This window comes from Papio anubis, chromosome 12 (assembly GCF_008728515.1).
Source record: "Papio anubis isolate 15944 chromosome 12, Panubis1.0, whole genome shotgun sequence".
Classification (NCBI taxonomy): Eukaryota; Metazoa; Chordata; class Mammalia; order Primates; family Cercopithecidae; genus Papio; species Papio anubis.
This window is the reverse complement of record NC_044987.1, coordinates 99,359,609-99,379,858: the sequence shown is the minus strand read 5'-3', so window position 1 is coordinate 99,379,858 and position 20,250 is coordinate 99,359,609. Positions and strand designations below refer to the sequence as shown.

Sequence of the window (20,250 nt, the reverse complement as noted above, 5' to 3'; positions counted from 1 at the left end):
GCCTGTGAGCACAAGCTGTCCTAAGAGGTGGAAAATGGGAATGATTGACTCTTTCTTAGAAGGTGGACAGTCTCTTTATTCTAATTGGAGATTCTTGGGTGTGAGATTGCATTCCCTCCCTCCAGAGATGCAGTTATCTGCCATTCTCACCTCTCTTCTTTCGAGGTAGAGAAGAAATGGGTGTAAGTGATGCATGTGGATTTTTTAGTGAAATTCTGACATCTGCGGAGATTGACTTCGTTCTTAACATTGAGATTTGATTTCGTAGACTTTGCCACTTGGAGTACTATTGGAAATTCAATGACCTTCCCAAGACTGCCACAGATTCTTGTGGAGTTTTCATTTCTACAAGTCTCCTGGCTCCATATTTCTAACTTGTTGGTATTTCCTTATTCTTGCCTAGTTTCTCTGTGATTATTCCCTTGTTTTCTTCTATTATCAATCCAAATATTGACCACAGATGCTTTTTTATTCTATTTTTGTCCCTGTAATCCCACTCAAAAGAGACAATTTGTGGTAAGGATTTTACTGGTCCCCTGTATTAGAACAAGACATATTTGAAATCTTAATATTTAATATTATTCTTCATAAAGATTCCCTCAGTTATTTCCACTAACATGGGCTTCAACTTCCCTCTTGATCCCATGAGCCAATTTGAATACCCTACATACACATATCAGCAATTTCTGCTGTGCCCGTGTAATTCCTCTTTCAACTCAGAACACCTTTGAATGGACAACAGTCATAAACCAGAACTGTCCCAGGGAAATTGGGATGTACTGTCACTCAAATAGCACAAACATAGCTAAGCAACCAGCTTAACATCTGATTTTTGCTGCTGCTTCTCCTTACTTTTTACTGATGTGCTCTAGCTCTGATTCAGTTTCAGTTCTGTTCTTAACTCTAAGCTCTGTCTTCTGTTAATGATTTATGTTATTGTCTTTTTCAGGATCCTCTGACACTCAACTCTTGACCCCTCTCAAGGACCTTGACTTGCACTGCTGATATCCTCAATTCAGGCTCCCTTTAGAGTACTAGCCAACCTCTAGCATAATCACAAGACCTAACATCTAGCCCCTGGCTAGGGATAGTAAGGCAGAGGGTAAGGACTGAGGGGGAATACCACGTAAAGTTGGCCTTTGCTGAGATTCACGTTTTCAAAATGCAAGCACTTCAAACAGCATGTTTCTTTTTCCTCTTGTTAGCTCAACCTTTTCAATGAACAAAAAAAAAAAGCTGCACATAGTTTCTGATTGGTTTTATAATGAGATCATTATCCTAGCTTGAGCATGTTATAGAAGTCACTTTCCAGGCTATAAACTGCAGTGTAGAATTGAAGGTCTTAAAAGAACACACCTGAACAGTGGTCAGCTTCCTGATGATTGACTCTAGTCTTCTCACCTCTTTGGCAGCGGGTGCTGTGAGGTTACTGTTACAGGAAAAGCACTGCAATCTGTAAGCTCAGCTCTTTGGTCCATTTCTAGAGACGTGAAAAAAGAAAACAACAACAAACATTTGAGTTATTATTTTTCCCCCAAACAGGGACTCTGTGGTAATTTCATTATTGATAATTGCAAAGGAAAAAGCACTCAAATGAAAGAAATTAATGTCCAATTTGCCTTTCAGTGGCCCGAAGCATATATGATAGCCATTGCAATCAAATAAAAGGATGACTTTTAAAGAGAAAAAAAATGCCTTGATTAAATTCATTCTTCCCTCCCCCCAGTATGTGTATTCTTACATTTTCCTGGATGTTACCAAATTTGCAAAGTACATTTTTAAAAAAATCTTTGTGTTTTTTGCTAATCATAAAGCGAAATTCTTATTATAGGCAGTAGCACGTAGTGGTTAATAGCTCAGGTAATGAAGCCAAACCAGCTGGATTCACATATCTGCTGTGCCATCTACTAGCTTAGCAAACTTTCTAACCTCTCTATCCCCCCTTTTTTAAAAAAAACTATAAAATAAGAGTGATAATAGTACTTACCTCTTCCCATTATTATGAACACGAAATTAGTTAACACATGTAAAGTTCTTAGAATAATGCATGATAAGAATTCAGTAAATGTTGGCTACAAATACAATTGGAGGAAACTGAAAATACAAAGAGATAAAACTGAAAAACACATAAACGAATAAATCACCTATCAACCTAGAGTTCCATGCACTTGACACTTGGAATGTTTTCATTGTGAGAACTGTGTATTGGTAGGTTTTTGTGTATATTCGTGTTTGCATTTGTGTATCTGTATCATACTGTAAATGTGGCTGTGTATCTTTTTTCTTTAAGTATTACTGTTGAACATTTTGCATGCAATTAGAATTATTTTTATACTTTTCAGGGGCTGCATACAATTGTAAAATAAGACATTTTTGGAAATTACTTATTCTGTGGCATTTAGTTCATAAAATAATTAAGTAAGGTACTAAGCCTTATGCTGAGATAATAAAGAGATGCAGAAATTGTATAGAGTAACTCTTTTTTTATGTTTATGTATACCCTGAAGAATCCAGAAGTTATACTTGTTTGTTTCCTCTGGTGCTAAGCAAGGGTGGTATGCGAGATTTGTATCTGGGAGTTTAGGCCAGGATGGTTGAGGCAGTGGGGAGGAGAGAGAGACATAGTTTGGGAAGGTGGATGTAATATACATCTCATAATAGTGTTATAAGGATAAAATTAAATAAGACTGGGCATGCAATGTGCTTAGCAGAAAAAGTGTTTAATAAACTTTAATTAGTATTGTTGTTATTAATACTTTTTACTTATTACTTTACAAAGTATATTTTAAGTGCTTCCAAATTAATAGGCAGAAATACATTTAAACATTTGGGTTTACCTCATTCTGAATCAGTTAGCTTTCCTAATAAGAGAGAGAGGGAGAGCATCAAGGAATGAAATTTCCTGATAATTACATTTCCTCACATTAATAAATATTTGAATCACTCTCATTTTGTGTCCACCACTTGGAGATGTGAGAGGGAAGGGGATTGGCCATAGGATGCCATCCAAAGGGAAGAGCAGACTCTGAGTCCTGGGGTGGGCTGTGCTTGGGTAACCAGCTCTGGCCCTGATGGGCAAAGCTTCATTTCTCTTCTCTCTCTTTTCTATTGTTCACTTAAGTGCCACCCTGGCTTTCTCATCTAACTCCCTATTAAGCCCTCTCCTCATGGTTGGGTAAGAATGAACCAGAAATGGATTTGCTAAATATTCAATTACCCACATTATCTTGCTCTGTTGCTATCAAACGAAGCTGAACTAGCTCAGCTCTCAGACAGTGTGTACCAAGATAGCAAGTCCTGTTTTACATAGCTCTCTAGGACTTCCATGATTACCATCTGAATGAAAAGTCCATCACAGAGCACATCTGCCTATGTTGAATGTGAATGCTACACTGACCTTGTTTTCCTAATTTGTAGCATACCCTATGTGCCTGAGGGATAGAGGTGAGTCCAGAAAAGGCTAAATCACCGAATTATTTGCAGTATGCCTTATCTTCGAGTGAAGTGTATGTAAAATACAGTTTTAACTTCAAACTCGCAGGAGACAAAGGAGGGAAAAAACCTCAGTCTCTTTTTTTCTTCCCTTTCTTTGTTTGTTCCCACATCTTCTTTTTTGTAACAAATATATGTGGTATTATGCATGGTACGCAAATGGGAGAGGAAGAAGGGAAAGGAGGGAGACATGGAGAGAGGGAAGAAGGAGGATGGGAGGGAGGAAGGGAAGAAAGATCTTATTTTGATCCATCCTGGAGAGAGCCGTGGTGATAGGAATGAAGCATCTTAGTTTGAGACACAGAGAATGTTTTGCAGGCTGACCATTATGACAAAACATCTTAACATATTACTCAAAGGGTATTATCTTCCAGATTGTGCCTACCTTGGTGACAGAACAAGACTACTGCCTCTGCTAGATGCCATCACTGGACTTTCTATGCTGTTTGTGGTCACAATCAGAGAAGAGTGCTGCCCATCTCTGATCCAACTCAACTCTTCAGTTGTTAAAGCTATAAAATTAAAGCCTGTGGGGACTTTATGAAAAATACAAAACAAAAAATGCAGCATATCATTTTCCCCAAAGTTGTACACAACTGTGTACTTATATGCTACAGTGAATGCATACACACATGTACACACACACACATGCAAACATCTCCTTACACTCATGAAATTCAGTAGGAAAAACCACTGCTGCCAAGTGTCCACTTGTTGGTCAGCAAAGGTGCAGTGACAGACACAAAAGAAGAGCTGTTCTAAGTACGAGTAAAGAGGAAATCAACAGAGAGACGTGATAAAATTGGGGTCTAGCCATATTCCAACAAAAAAAATCCCAGAAATGTGCTCTTTTATATAGTCCCTCAGTGCTATTGATTTGGTTCATGTCACATAGAACATACTTCTGGTAATGCTGCCAGAATCCCTCCCACTCAACGTCTGCCCCCTCTTACTACAGACCGGGGATCTCAAGAGGAAGAGGATAGGGTAGGAGGGGTTTTTCAAAATATGCATGTCTGCTTCTAAACTAAAGGTATAAATTGCTGAACTCATCTCCATAGTAAATTATTCATCATCTTATTTTCAAATTAAAAAGCTTTCTTTCCTTTTTCCCATATGTGCAGATGTGAATAGCTTTGTGTTACAATACATGAGTTCTAGTTGTAAAAACATTCTTTAAGAAATGATTTCTTAGCTGATTTGATAATTATGTTATTTGGACCATAAATAAAAAGCCTGGTTTTAAATATCGAGTTTTAAAATGCAAATGATATTTTACTTTAATCTAATTACTTCTTTAATAGTTTTATTTCAGATTTTAGGTAATTGACAATGTATTGGTGTAATTATGTATTTATTTAGTTACAGTTCATTTCCAAGGTGTCATTCCTAAGGAAAATGTGTCAAATAACAACTGACAGAGAAAGTATGATACATCTATCTGCCTATTCATTTTTCTACCTCTGTCACATATGTTTGTACACACACATACACACACAGACAGACACACACAAGGAGAGAGAGAAAGGAGACAGATTCTCAACATTGTTACTAACCAGATGCGACTAAAAAGAACAAAGTAGTCTTTTCCATTCAGCTCCTGTATCTAATTATAACATGTTCGTCTTCAAATGATGAGGTTATATGTTTTAGTTTTACCCAGTGATGTCTTGTTTTGGAGTCCTGTCTTTTCTCTGCTGCTGGTGCATCTTATTCTTTCAGGGATCATTTAACTGACATTTCCAGAGCACATGCTGGATGCAGGGGTCCTGATCCCTGTGTCTATGGCCCTGCCCTTGAGAAGCACTCAGTCTCCAGGGAGAATCAGACAAACTAAGCAGGTGCTTACTGTGCACTGTGATGTTATAAGCAAAGGAGGCCAAGGAACACATATTGTTTGAATGCTTTCTTCTAGGTCAGCTACTTTGCTCAAGAGATGCTCAATTTAATGGTCACTGTGGCCTCAGGTGGTGGACATTATTATTTTTACTTTCCTGATGTGAAAACTAAGCCTCAAAGAATTTCTGTGTGTCAGTGAGGCCTCAACAAGAAACTTAACAGCTAGCACATTCAAATTAGTATAATTTAAATAAGGTTTAAGAAAGGGATGACCAGCTGGGTGTGGTGGCTCGCACCTGTAATCCCAGCAATTTGGGAAGTTGAAAGGGGAGGATCCTTGAGCCCAGGAGTGTGAGATCAGTCAGGGACCATAGGGAGACCCTGTCTCTTGAAAAGTTTTTTAAAAATCCAGGCATGGTGGCACACACCTGTAGTTCTAGCTACTTGGGAGGATGAGGCAGGAAGGTCCCTGGAGCCTAGGAGGTCAAGGTTGCAGTGAGCCTAGATTGTCCCACTGCAATCCAGCCTGTACAACCAAGCAAGACCGTATCTCAAAAAGAGAAAGAAAGAAAGAAGGAGAGAGAGAGAGAGAGAGAGAAAGAGAAGAAAGAAAGAAAGAAAGAAAGAAAGAAAGAAAGAAAGAAAGAAAGAAAGAAAGAAAGAAAGAAAGAAAGAAAAGAAAGAAAGAAAGAAAGAGAGAGAGAAAGAAAGAAAGAGAAACAGAAGAAAAGAAAAGAAAAGAAAGAGAAAGAAGAAAGTTAAGAAAAAAAATACGGGGATAGCTTTTCAAGTGTGAGTGGTTTGGTGAACCATAAGAGTCAAAGCAGTAAGTAACCTGGGGCTAGGAAGAGAAGAGCTATCACTACTCCTAGGCCTGAAGAGACAGAAGAAGGGAAAGGCTACTGGTAGCCAGGAGAGAGTCACGTAGAGAAGGTCATTTTAAGAGCAATGATATTTCTTTGAAGATTAGAGAGAGCCCAACCAACCCCACGGGGAGGGAACCAGAGGAATATGCGGCCTGCCTTTCCACATCTCCCTCCCTCTAGTCTCCTGCCAGTGTCTGCCATAGGATGAAGCTGATCTATAGCTAGAGAGCAAAGGAACCCATCGATTTTGTAGTACAAGCCCTTGTCTTCACAGGGTGGAGAAGGGAGAGAGTGGATATAGGGGAACAAATGTAAAACACTTGGGACATTTTGATATTTGCAGAAGGCCATAAAGCAGTTTTAGAATGAAATAATTAATCCCAGATGTATTCCCTAACTTTCTAGCTTACCCTTAGCTTAAGCAGCAAATGGATAGTTCTGCTCCTGTTGGATCCCAGCAGCTGCAGTTTCACTGCGTTAACTGGGGTTGTCTACCGTTGTTTCTTTCTAGTCTTTCTTTTAGGCCACCTCCATGTTGCCTCTTCACTTCTGCTCATTTCATAACTGCTCATTCATTTACCTTCTATAAATATCCAGTTTAGGTAGGCACAATTTCCACGACCTATCTATTTGCTCAAATATGTTTACCAAGTGAATAGATATGCATTTCCAGACTCTTTGGAAGCTCACTGTTTTCTCTTTGTTCCTTTCTTGCCATCAGGGAGTACAGCCTCCAGATGGCAATAAGATGGTGTGGCAGCCTATTTGACTCATGCTATTGAAATCGGTAATAAAATACTAACATACAAGCAGATAGAGCCCTATACTCGTATCAGGGTCTGCGCATTTATTATAGCATTTATTTCTAACAACTACCTTGCATGCTAAGCAAGCCATATGCACCTTCTACTGCTTTATATTAGTCAAAATCGAAGTTTTTTTTTTTTTTTTTTTGAGACAGAGTCTCACTCTGTCGCCCAGACTGGAGTGCAGTGGTGTGATCTTGGCTGACTGCAATCTGAGCCTCCCGGTTTCACGCCATTCTCCTGCCTCAGCCTCCCAAGTAGCTGGGACTACAGATGCCCGCCACCACGCCTGGCTAATTTTTTGTATTTTTAGTAGAGACGGGGTTTCACCGTGTTAGCCAGGATGGTCTGGATCTCCTGACCTTGTGATCCGCCCGCCTCGGCCTCTCACAGTGCTGAGATTACAGGCACGAGCCACCGCGCTTGGCCCAAATCAGTCTTTATGAAAATTGGTAACCATTCAGTGCAATTTAGCAACCATTTATAAAGCAACTACTATATGCCAGGCTCAATTCTAGCCATAAACACTCAGGGTACATCACTGGGGAAAAAATATAGACAAAGATCTCTGTTCTTGTTAAGTGAGGGAAAATAGAAAAGAAGCAATAACCAGAAAATGCAAGGAAATTATAAAGTATGGTTCAGTGAGACAAGTGCTGTATAATAACAACAACAGGAAAATGGAGGTGCATAAGGGAAAAATGGCAATGGAGAAACATAAAGTATAAAATTTTGAATGAATTGCTCAGGTAAGGTTTTATGGGAAAGTGACATTTGAGCAAAGATCAGAAATAGATGAGACTGTGAGCCATATAGCTATCTGGGGGAAGATAATTTCAAGCAAAGAGAATAGCTGGAAGCATGCCTGGTTCATTCATGGAATGCCAAGGAGCACAGTGTGACTGGAAGGTATATAGTGAGGGAGAGAAGTTGGAGCTGAAGATAAAGAAGGTAGGAGACCTGGAGATAATGGGCAATGATATAAGCTCTTCAGGCCATGGAAAAAACTAGAATGGTAGAGCTAGATGTATTCATGCTTTTACGTTAAGTAAGATGGCAGTCAGTGGTGGGTTTTGACCAGAGATGGTTCTGATTTAACTTATATTTCGAGTAAGTATCCTCATCATTTTGTTGAAAAAAAGACTCTGGCAGAACAAAAGTAGAAACTGGGAAATTTACATTAAATAATTAATTATAAGTTATAAAAAGAGCAATTTTAGAAGTGGAAGGGGACTGGGTGTAGTGGGTCACACCATTAATTTCAGCAATTTGGGAGGCTGAAACAGGAGGATCACTTGAGGCCAGAAGATCAAGATGAGCCTGGGCAATATCGCAAAATCCAATTTCTACAAAAAGTAAAGTAATTAGCTGGGTGTGGTCATGTGCACCTGTAGTACCAGCTACTGAAGAGGCTGAGGCTAGAGGATTGCTTGAGCCAAGGATTTCAAGTCTGCAATGAGCTATGTTTGCACCAACCACACTGATGCCTGGGCAACAGAGTAAGACCCTGTCTCTTTAAAAAAAAAAAAGTGGAAAAAAAGAATCCATAAAGTTGTCTTTTAAAACACCAATCTGGCCGGGCCCGGTGGCTCAAGCCTGTAATCCCAGCACTTTGGGAGGCCGAGATGGGCGGATCACGAGGTCAGGATATGACGAGACCATGCTGGCTAACACGGTGAAACCCCGTCTCCCCTACTAAAAATACAAAAAATTAGCCGGGCGAGGTGGCGGCGCCTGTGGTCCCAGCTACTCGGGAGCTGAGGCAGGGAGAATGGTGGAACTCAGGAGGCGGAGCCTGCAGTGAGCTGGAGATCCGCCACTGCACTCCAGCCTGGGCTACAGGAGCTGCAGACTACCTCAAAATAAAAAATAAAAAATTAAAAAAAAAAAAATTAAAAAAAAAAAAAAAATAAAACACCAATCTAATTATTTTATCCCTTGCTTGAATATCATGCATGGCTCCTTTATCTCTCAGTACCATTCATTTAGTTATTTCTTAAATGTTTAGTAAATTGCCACCATGTGACAGACACGTTCTAGATGTTGAGAATGAACAGTGAACAAAACACATCATCCCTGCACTCAATAAGCTTAAGTTATAGCAAGAAGGACAATGCAAAAGTATTCAGGTCCCCTTGCTACATAATGCCACATTCTATCTTTATTGTTTGTGTGCAGTCTTATTATACCACTTGACATTCTCAAAACATGCCAAACCTCTTTGAAACACGGTGAATTTGGTCATATTCTCCTTACTGAAATAATCCATCCTCCTCCACCAAAGAGTATTATATCAATTATTATGTCATCTCATTCTCCCCAAACTCTCTAAATAATATATTTATATTGCTGGCATAGCTCTTGTATCATCTTGATGAGAGCTAGAAATGGGAGTGTCTCCATTATGAACTTGGGAGACTCTGAAAGGCAAGGGTTCTTTATTCATCCTCTATATAGCTCCAGAATTTAGTTCAGGGCATGGGACACAGTAGCTGAAATTTCATTTATAATGGTGGCAGGGTGAAGTGTTAAGGAAGTTAAAAAAAGAATTAAATGACTTGGGAATATGTTCAAGAAACAACATGGGAACATGTCAAACCATTGTAGAGCAGAAGACAGTGTATAGTCGAGGGCTGAAATGCTGCAGACTATGGATCAATAAGGAGGAATTCTTCTGTTCTGGAGGCTTTAAGGGAGGCTGTGGTGCTTTGGAATTATTTAGTTTCCTGGTACTCATCAAGGACAATCCAGCCTTTGCATATAGTATGTCTGAAGCAACATTAAAGTCTCAAAATCTTTGTGTCCAGATCATGAGGAACTGCCATCACTCTGCAGAGGAAGAGGTTGGTTTCAAGTCTGAGTCTGCCTTGACGAGACAGTCTCCAGCATTCTTTGAAAGATGAGGTTCTGATCTTGAATTTTTTCTCTTTGTGGGCTGTCAGTCTGGGTTTGGACAGTGTTTTGTTTGGGTAGAAGAATTCAGCTGTGACTAAGTGGAGGATTTCCCAGAGACAAGCCAGTCTGGTTTTCCTTGTTCACTGGGAAGCCTGGATGTTGAGTTAAGGCAGCAAAGCAACCACTCACGCATTTTTACCAGTTTTGCTACAAATTTTGAAATTATTTAGGTTATCTAGACAACTTTGTGAATTCTCATTTAGTGATGAATTTAGTCAGTGACATTAAGTCCTTTGTTTTATGAGCCAACAGCATCAGGTAAGGTTAACACAATCCAATCTATTATGCAACCACTGCTTCATGATGTTAGTACTCAACATAGACAAGATGCAATGTTTTGAAAACTGATAAGCTGATATTATCTTACATGGTAATAGTAGAGCTAGATGTATTCATGCGGTCTCTCTAACTATATTCTAGATCATCAGTCTGTCTTTCGCTTTTTATATAATTACTGCTGCAAGTTATAATGGAAGGAAAGGAGATTCGTAGTTGAAATTTGTGGATTTAACGCGACTCCTATCACAGAGTAGCTCTGTGACTTTAATCAAAGGCATGTGACCGCAGTTCCCTCCACTTCAAAATAGAAATATTACTTATAACTATTTGACCTGTCCTCTGGGAGAAGCAAGTGAAATGATTAGTAGGAAAATACTGTATCAACTATAATGCAATAAAAAATCCATTGGTTATTGTTATTATTCCTGCACTTTTTTCTTTGTCTTCATGAACTCTATAGTCTTGTGGTCAAATTCCACACTGCTGCTATGGTTATAGTGTAGGAAACAAATTTGAAAAACCAAACAAACAGAAAAGCACAAATGGGACTCTTTCTGCGGCTACTTCAGAAATATGGTTCGATGCAGAAGAAAAATAACACACACATATGCACAGGTGTGCACACAGGGTACTGAGACAATACTGCATTTAGATTCATCATCAATGGTAGATGTTCATAACCTTCTAACAGTCTCGAGTGATAATTTTAAGAAGGAATATCTTATGTTTCTTTAGGATTCTAATCAATTATATGGGGGCTGATAACAGCTGTGGGAATTTGGCTTCTACTTGCTAAAGTTACTCCTGATCTTCAATTTCATTTAAATCAGTGAAGAATAGTTCAGTGGTCAAGGCCAGCAGAAGTAAAAATAGGTTTACTTTGTGTGTGAGTCAAATGTATTCTTCACATAACACAAGGCATCAGTCTTGTCCATGAATTCTCTGACAAGCAGACTCTTCAGATAATAAATATGATATTACCTAGCATGTATTTCATTTTTACTGTGGTTCAGGCAGCATGCTAACACCATGCATTCATTATCTCTTAATTTTCTCGTCAACATTTTAGGGTGTATACCATTGTTCCTCAATTGGGAGAGGCCTTTGAAAAAGCTGGAGCTTAGAAAAGAAGGTAGCTCATACAAGGTTGGTTCAAGTTTGCACATTGGTAAGTTAAACGAGCCTGAACTTTAGGGGTCTCTGCCTCCAGAACCTATACTTTTTAAACTACAATACCTTGTTGCTTCCCAACTTAAAGAGAGGTAACACTGTTTACCAATGTAAGTATTCACTGAATACCTTGGTTTAGAAATACCTGCAATCAAGTTTCTCATCATCTGTAACTGACCCAAATCATGACACCTGTATAAAGCCAGAGACAGAAACTATTTACTACTTTTACTATGTTTCTTTTTCAAAGAATCCTTTGCTTCCCTCTTCTTCCTAGGGGATGGCACTGACGTTTTACAGATATGGTCATCTAGGCACTAAGTAAGATCCACTGAGATTTTATTTCCGTAATAATGTATAGACCTTTATAGGTAGTCGCAGATTGAATTGTACTCTCCAGAAGGATTGGGCTTAAAGAATGCGTAGCCAAGTACAAAGCAATCAAGAAAGCCAACAATACAAAGGGCAATGGTTGGAGGTATTTGTGTTCATTGTCTTTTAAACTTCATGAATGCTTCCATTCAATTCTATCATTCATTAATGTATTGTATATATTTTGAGCATCAATTTCTCTGTCTAGCATTCTCCCAAATCCAGGTCACATGGCATACAACCAGACATGCAGGTCTTTGCCTCCTGGGGAGTTTGCATTCTAGTGTGGAAAGTGATCTATAGCAGTAAACCAAAGAAATGATTGCAGCTGTGACAAGTGCTGTAACTAAAATGAAAACATAGCATTCGTTTCTTAGGGCTGTCATTGCCAAGTGCCACACACTAGGTGGGCTTAAAACAGCAAAAATGTATAGTCTCAATGGCCGGGCGCAGTGGCTCAAGCCTGTAATCCCAGCACTTTGGGAGGCCGAGGCGGGCGGATCACGAGGTCAGGAGATCGAGACCATCCTGGCTAACCCGGCGAAACCCCGTCTCTACTAAAAAATACAAAAAAACTAGCCGGGCGAGGTGGTGGGCGCCTGTAGTCCCAGCTGCTCGGGAGGCTAAGGCAGGAGAATGGCGTGAACCTGGGAGGCGGAGCTTGCAGTGAGCTGAGATCTGGCCACTGCACTCCAGCCTGGGTGACAGAGCGAGACTCCATCTCAAGAAAAAAAAAAAAAAGAAAGTATAGTCTCACAGTTCTGGAGGGTACAAATTCAAAATCAAGGTGCCATCAGAGCCATGTACTCTCTGACCACTCTAGTGAAGCATTCTTCCTTGTTTCTTCTAGTTTCTGGCATTTGATGGCAGTCTGTGGCCAATTATCTTGGCTCATAGATGCACTGCTTCAGTCTCATGACTGCCATCTCTTTGTCTTCACATGATCTTCCTCTGTGCATGTCTGTCTTTGTGTACAGATTTCCACTTGTTATAAGGAAATCAGTTATTTTTTATTACAATCCACCCCAATAACCAAATTTTAACGTGATTACTCCTATAAAAATTCTGTTTCCACTCACAGTAAGATTAAATTTGGAGGCCCTGGGACTTAAGGCTTTAATACATCTTTTTGAGGGCACACACTTCAACGTATAACAGAGCATTACAAATTGAGAGTGATGGTGCCATTAAATGAGGTGACGCACTCCTGGATAGAAGGGCCCTCTGCCCCTTCACTTCAGAAATTATTGCCCCTAAGACTTGAATGACTAGGAGACAGGTGTATGTCAGTTGAAGGAAAGGGAGTTTCAAGCAGAAGGAACCATGACAGACAGCAAATGCCATGAAACTGAAACAAACTGGGGAGCATGGGAAGAATGGGAGGGTAAAAAGGGAGGATAAAAATTATAATCTTAAAAAAAAAGAATTTGGATTTATTTCATAAATCCACTTAGGAAGTGGAATAGGAAATGCTGGAGGGAGTTAATTGAGGGAATGATAGTGATCTGATTGACTTTTCAAAAATCATTCTGGCTGTTCTGTGGGGACAGGATAGTGAAGGGAGAGGAATGGTGTATAGGATTAGTCAGCTGGAATGCTACTAAAGTCATCCAGGAGAGTAATTTAGACTAGAATGGTAACAGTGTATGTCTTAGTCCATTTGTGCTACTATATAACAAAATAACCTAAGACTGGGTCATTTATAAATAATAGAATTTTCTCACAGTTCTGGAGACTGGGAATTCCAAGATCAAGTTGTTTCTGGTGAGGGCTATTCCTGATAGATGGCAATGGATGGTGCCATCTAGGTTTTCTCAAATGACAGAAGAGCAAAAAAGTGAAGAAACATTATGTCTTCACATGGCTAAAAAGCAGAAGAAAGCAAACGGACTTCTTCCAGTCCCATTTTATTTTTTTGGAGACGGAGTCTCACTCTGTTCCCCAGGCTGGAGGGCAGTGGTGTGATCTCAGCTCACTGCAACCTCTGCCTCCCGGGTTCAAGCAATTCTCCTGCCTCAGCCTCCCAAGTAGCTTTTATAAAGCACTAATTCATTCATAAGAGGAATGATCATGTGGGGAAACAGACTTTCAGGCCAAGGTTGTGTTGCATGGTGGTATGGAAAGATAATTTTGACAAAGTCTGTGTGGGGCCACTGGTAACCTTAGCTGAATTATACTATGACGAATAGCAACCTAGCTGATTAGATTAAATTAGATCGGTTTCGGGGGGGCGCGAATTAAATTAGATTAAGCACAAGCTCCTTCTGCCGCATATACTGTATGAACCAGCATAGGAAATTACCCTGTTAGTTTCCGCTCTTTATTTCTAGATCATTTCTATGCTCATAAAGACCCCCCCTTTTTTTAATGTGGTATATGACATAAGAATATCAATAACACATGAAAATTTTTACTAATATTGGGTGTCGATTGGGTGCCAAGCACAATGTAAACCATTTTAATACATTGCTTCATTTAATTAGTATATCTAGCAAACAACCCTGCCCTATCTACAGGGGTCTCTAGATGGTTCCAGTTATTGCTAGGGTTTTTGTTCATAAATTTTTGCCTCCCTTTCCACATTCTAATATCTTAATCTTGTAAAGCCAAGTTTAATGCTGAAGCGTGATTTTATTTTATGCATTCAGTAAAAGATAACAACACGCAGAAAGAACAAATATCAAGACTGTAGAAATAAGTTTCTTATTCATGTTTGATTGTTAAAATCATTATGAAACTCTACCAAACAATAAAAAATTCCTAAAGCAATCCTTGAAATATATTTTTATGAGTTTTTTTTTTCAATTTTTTGACTTTTATAATGGTCTGTTCTTTTTAATATAAGGTATTGTTAAGCATCTTAACTGAAAAGTCTAATTCAGCCTTTTCCAAAATTGGCTTTAGGAAGCATAATTTCCCTCACTGTAAATGCTCTGGGTAAAGGGAGCCTTGATCTACTTTCTTGCTACATATTATATGCCTTCCCATCTTAAAAACTGGTAGAATTTGGCTGGGCGCGGTGGCTCATGCCTGTAATCCCAGCACTTTGGGAGGCCGAGGAGGGCGGATTACGAGGTCAGGAGATCCAGACCATCCTGGCTAACATGGTGAAACCCCGTCTCTACTAAAAGTACAAACAATTAGCCGGGTGTGGTGGCGGGCACCTGTAGTCCCAGCTATTGGGGAGGCTGAAGCAGGAGAATAGCCTAAACCCGGGAAGCGGAGCTTGCAGTGAGCCGAGATTGTGCCACTGCACTCCAGCCTGGGCGACTGAACGAGACTCTGTAATAAATAAATAAATAAATAAATAAATAAATAAATAAATAAATAATTGGTAGAATTTATTAGCATGTAAAAGGCTCTGAGAAGTGATACTTTAACATGTAGTCTCCCAAAAGTTTGTAATCACAGGCATTCTCTTTGGATTATAGCTCATGCATTGTAAAGAGAAATATTCTCACTTTATTTCTTGCTCATGTGTTGGAAGGATGAGGTAAGCCTGAAATTTCTAGAGGCAGAAGTGTAAATTCACAGGTAAACTCTCACTTGATGAAGTTAGAATGTCTCTTTTCTCATACCTTGCATTCCTAATGTTTTGGCTACAAAAAGATTTTATGATCCTTGGATTTCTCAAGACTTGAGCAAGTCATTAGCTTTCCTTTTGTTATACCCTAGAGATATTTGTGAATGTCTTCCATTCTCCATCTCACTTTCTTTTCTTATCTTTTTCTTCCCTCTCTGGTTATTTCTAGGTTGTTTTTTCTTTTTCTCTTTCTCTCTTAATGTAGCATCACTATGAGGCACATGCCCCTTCATTCACTGTGCAGTGAGTATCTTCCTTTCACCACAGATGTAATTTGGAGGCCTTGATTTAAACTAGGCACTGCAGATGTTTTCAGCGAGTGAGCCCTTTACAGGACCTCCTTGGATGCACAAGGTTCTCTGCCTTTTTGTTTACCACAGGAGCATAGTTGACATCCAAGTTAATGTGCAGCTATGACTACACTAGAACAAAGCAGTGAGTGGGTGATGAGTCATTAGGTAAAATGCTTTTAGGTTCTTTGAACCATTCATCTGTGTGTACTGGGTTATAGGAAAATATACACAAATATTCATATGCAGAATCCCACTGACATGCACACTCCCTTTTTGTAACGTTCTAGCACTATTATCACCCACAATTAAAATAGAACTCTGTGTTTTAATAACATCATAAATTTGTGCTTTATCTGGGACCACTATAGATTATTGTAAAGCCAAGCTAGTACTACCATTGTTTTCTTTACTCAAAAGAAATTAAACCTGCCTCATAACTAAAAGCCTAGCTTTATCTTGTGTTTGCAAAAGGAGGAGCAATGGAAAACTTCCCAAATTAGCATTCTAGTAATACAGCAATAATTAATGCTAGGGGTTGGCTTCAGACAAAATGACCTACCCTTATATATAATTAGTGCTAGTAAGAAATTGTGTGAATTGTGAATTTTACAAGGACGTTGCATTTTATATCTCTTTTTTTTAAGTGGAATATTAGACTTGGTTACGAAGGTTATGGAGTAAGATCTATAATAGATCGTAGCTTACAACCCTTCACAATGAAAACGGAAATGAAATCTCAACTGACAAGCATGTGTCTTGTCTTTCCCAACAACAAACACAGCATATTGAGCAGGTGTTATGAAATCAAAATATTATATTGCAAATCCATGCATGTATATAGTTGTACTAGACTCATATTTATATACCTACTAAAATATACAATGTATACACCTATAGGGTGAAAACTTGCTAAGTTATTAAATAAATTTGTCTCAAGTTATCTTGATACCCTGAGATTGACTCACTCCCTACCCCCAAAATATTTTTACCTCAAAAATTTCACATGCTATAAGAATTGAACCCCTGGGCAGAGTGTTAAAATAATGTATACACATGTATGAGTGCCTTGCATCCTTCCCTGGTCCAGAATTTCACCCTGATAGAATAATGTTGAAATTATTTTCTGTAGAAAGAATTGTCCACCCTGTGACTGGCAAATGAGCTAGTTAACAGGATCCATGAACTCCTTCAGAATACTAGGGTCCTATTTAAAGCTTACCATATCCCAGAAAAATAAGTCTCAATAATATATATTCTTAGAACCTCATATACATGCATGTATGTATATGAATGTATATGTCAATGGGAGTGCATACTCATTCGTTTTTAAAGCAATCATGAGTTAAAATGCTCCGTTGCAAAGTTATTTTATAAAACTCAAGGGTTAGAATTGCTTATGCAATAATCAAAGGGGAAAAAAAAAAAAAAAAACTAAAGACCGAGGCATGGGGTGACTCTAGTCTATTCCCTTATAAGAGGAAATATGAAAGTGATAGTTTTTCATTACAATGGAACCAGTGTGTTTAGGCAGCACTGATTTGATTTTTGCCTACCTGCCCTACTCAGAAATTATAGATTTAAAAGACATGATTAACAGAAAATGAAAGATTCTCCTTGATTCTTAGTTATGTAAAGGATTTCCTGTTACTTTCCTCTCCCAGCCCAGATTTCTCAGCTGGTGTGGAGCCTTTTAAGTTGTGTTTTCACACCACATGAGTCAGTGGCATTAATTAGCAAAGCAGGACTATGATCATTAACTCTGATGTGAGGTTTCTCTTCCCCATCTGACCCTTCACAAAGCAGGACCATGTGGCTGAGATAAAGGCAGGGAGCCTTTGTCCTCTGTGCTCCCAGCTTCAGTCAGCTCAAAGGAAGGCTGTTGCATACTGTGGAGATTTTTCAGGTTCCTTTTCTTCTATATAATGTGACCAATCCACACAGATGTGAAGTAGATTCATTGACTTGAAGCATCAGGAGGTTTGGATGCAAACTAGAGCAAATCTGAACGAGCCCTTCTTTAGTTGGCTCAAAACCATGTCTACTATTTTGGTCAGTGTACAACCCTACCCAGAACCCCTTTTCTTTATGCGCTTTGCCACCTAAATCCAATCTAAATGACTTCTCAAAAATGTTAGTCTTATAATAAACCTGCACATCGTGTCCCTCTGAACAGACCTTCTTCCACCATCTTTTGGTCCCCATTTGATTTTGCCAAGATCCTCGAAATAACCTCTGCCTCTTAGTTAAACAGTTTTATCTCCAATTATGTTCCCTGTTTGGTTTTCTTATTTCACATCTCCTTTCCTACTAGCAGTGGATTGTTTTTTTTGTTTGTTTTTTGTTTATTTGTTGTTTGTTTGAGACAGAGTTTCGCTCTTGTTGCCCAGGCTGGAGTGCAATGGCACCATCTCGGCTCACTGCAACCTCCGCCTCCCAGGTTCAAGCAATTCTCCTGCCTCAGACTCCCCAGTAGCTGGAATTACAGGCAGGCACCACCATGCCTGGCTAATTTTGTATTTTTAGTAGAGATGGGGTTTCTGCATGTTGGTCAGGCAGGTCTTAAACTCCCGACCTCAGGTGATCCACCCACCTTGGCTTCCCAAAGTGCTGGGGTGACTCTAGTCTATTCCCTTACAAGGGTGAGTCGGTTTGAAGTGAAATGGCCCTACCACAAGAGACTTCCTTTTTCTACCCAGCCTTAATCTCAATATCAGAAGAGCTCCAGGCTTAAGCCTCACCCTACCCTTTGCTCATCCCTTTATTTATTCTATACCACTCTTCTCTCCACCCCTCCAGAGAACTTTTTGTCACAGAATAGCATCACTAGTGATTTCTATGGATAAAACATCCCAAAGTGGAAAATGGAGAACTACCGAGGCCTGTCTTCTGCTGGTGGCTTTTTTTTTTTTTTCCCTTGCTGCCTTGTATTAGTGACTAATGTTCACGTTGATACTTTTACCCAAACATAAAATCACATGATTACAAACATCTTAGCTGGAGTTAATTAAATCAAGGGGTATAAATATAGCTATTAATTATTATCTTCATCCCATTATTTTGAGACTATGCAAATGAACAATATTTTCCATTCTGCATCTTCACTGGTACACAGAGCTACCACTCACTACATCTGCTGCAAGGTTACCAAGAAAAATGATCGAAACAGAGTCTACGTATGTTCAAGAAACTCCGATTTTGGACAACCTAAGCTTTTTGTATTGTGGAAGCAATTTGCAGAATTCTAGGCTACACAGTGTGGAAAGTCCTAGGTCTTCTGGCCAACGTCCAGGAGTGATAAGGCCAATGGTCAGGATTACTCATAATATACATTGGAAGTGCTTTAATTGTACTCCGGGATTCCCTTATTAAAATGCCTTTCACTTAACTAATGTGGAATCAAGGCTGGTCATAATTTAGACACAGGGAGTCAGAATTTAGGCACAGGCTATATGAACTTATATCATTGGCCCCTTAAATCAATAATTTTGACTCCTTTTAACTGTGACTCTGAATAAAATGTACATGTTGTATCTCAGCCCATGTAAACATATATATGGATGTTTATATCACAAAACAGTATACAGTATATAATACACTCCAGTATTTTCTGTTCTAGTCTTTTTCATTTTATTTAATACAGGTTACAACCCATAAATTGATTATATGACCAACCAGTGTTCATTACCCAAAGTTTGACAACTATTTTTTTGTATGGAATTGCAGTGATGAACTTGTTCAAATCATGTCTAAATGCATTCTCCTATTCGATCATCATAGCTGCCTGATACTATGTGAGGCTTTAAAAAACTATATTTATGTGAAATATTATAATAAAAAATCACACATATCAGAAGCATATGTGTTCATGACATTTCACAAATTGAACACAGTTAACGAGCACACACAATAGGAAACTGACAATGCCCCTTCTCCTTAGACTCTCTTCCAATAACTGCCCACTCCTCAAGGATAGCTACTATCCTGACATCAAAGAGTGTAGATAAAGACCACGTTTGCTTGTTGATGTACTATGTATAAATTATATGAGATTTCTTTGTATCAAGCTTCTTTTGTTTATATTTGGGAAATTCATTCATATTTTTGTAAGGCTATAGGATGCTCATTCTCCAGCTATATAGTATTCCATTGGTGCAAATACCACAGTGTATCTGTTCATTGAATGGGGATTGGGACTGTTCTAGTTTTAGACTAGTTCTCATTCTAGTTTAGTCTATTAGGACTACATAGTGCTGCTATAAACATTCTAATGTGTGCCTTTGGAACATATGTACACATTTGTATTGGTTATAGATACCTATGACGGCAATTGCTGGGTCATATGGCATGAGTATGATTAGCTTTATTAAAGAGAGCCAAACAGTTTTCTAAAATGGTTGTACCAGTTTACATTCCTACTAGCAGTGGGATAGGTTTTTTTTTTGTTTGTTTTCTGTTTGTTTGTTTGTTTGTTTGAGACAGAGTTTCGCTCTTGTTGCCCAGGCTGGGGTGCAATGGCACCATCTCGGCTCACTGCAACCTCTGTCTCCCAGGTTCAAGCAATTCTCCTGCCTCAGCCTCCTGAGTAGCTGGGATTA

General features: G+C 39.0%; 1 protein-coding gene across 17 annotated transcripts in view; it reads left to right on the top strand.

Moving 5' to 3' along the window:
- Nucleotides 1-20,250, top strand: part of LRRC4C (leucine rich repeat containing 4C) — a 1,317,608-nt gene that overhangs the window by 1,243,595 nt on the left and 53,763 nt on the right. For 2 of the 17 annotated variants that reach the window (XM_021926796.2, XM_031653945.1), the window contains one exon: nucleotides 11,307-11,405. The exons of 14 other annotated variants lie outside the window; for them this stretch is intronic. The gene's annotated coding sequence lies outside the window, so the exon portion shown is untranslated. The remainder of the gene's footprint in view (nucleotides 1-11,306; nucleotides 11,406-20,250) is intronic. One more of the 17 variants, XM_031653943.1, reaches the window with a different exon arrangement.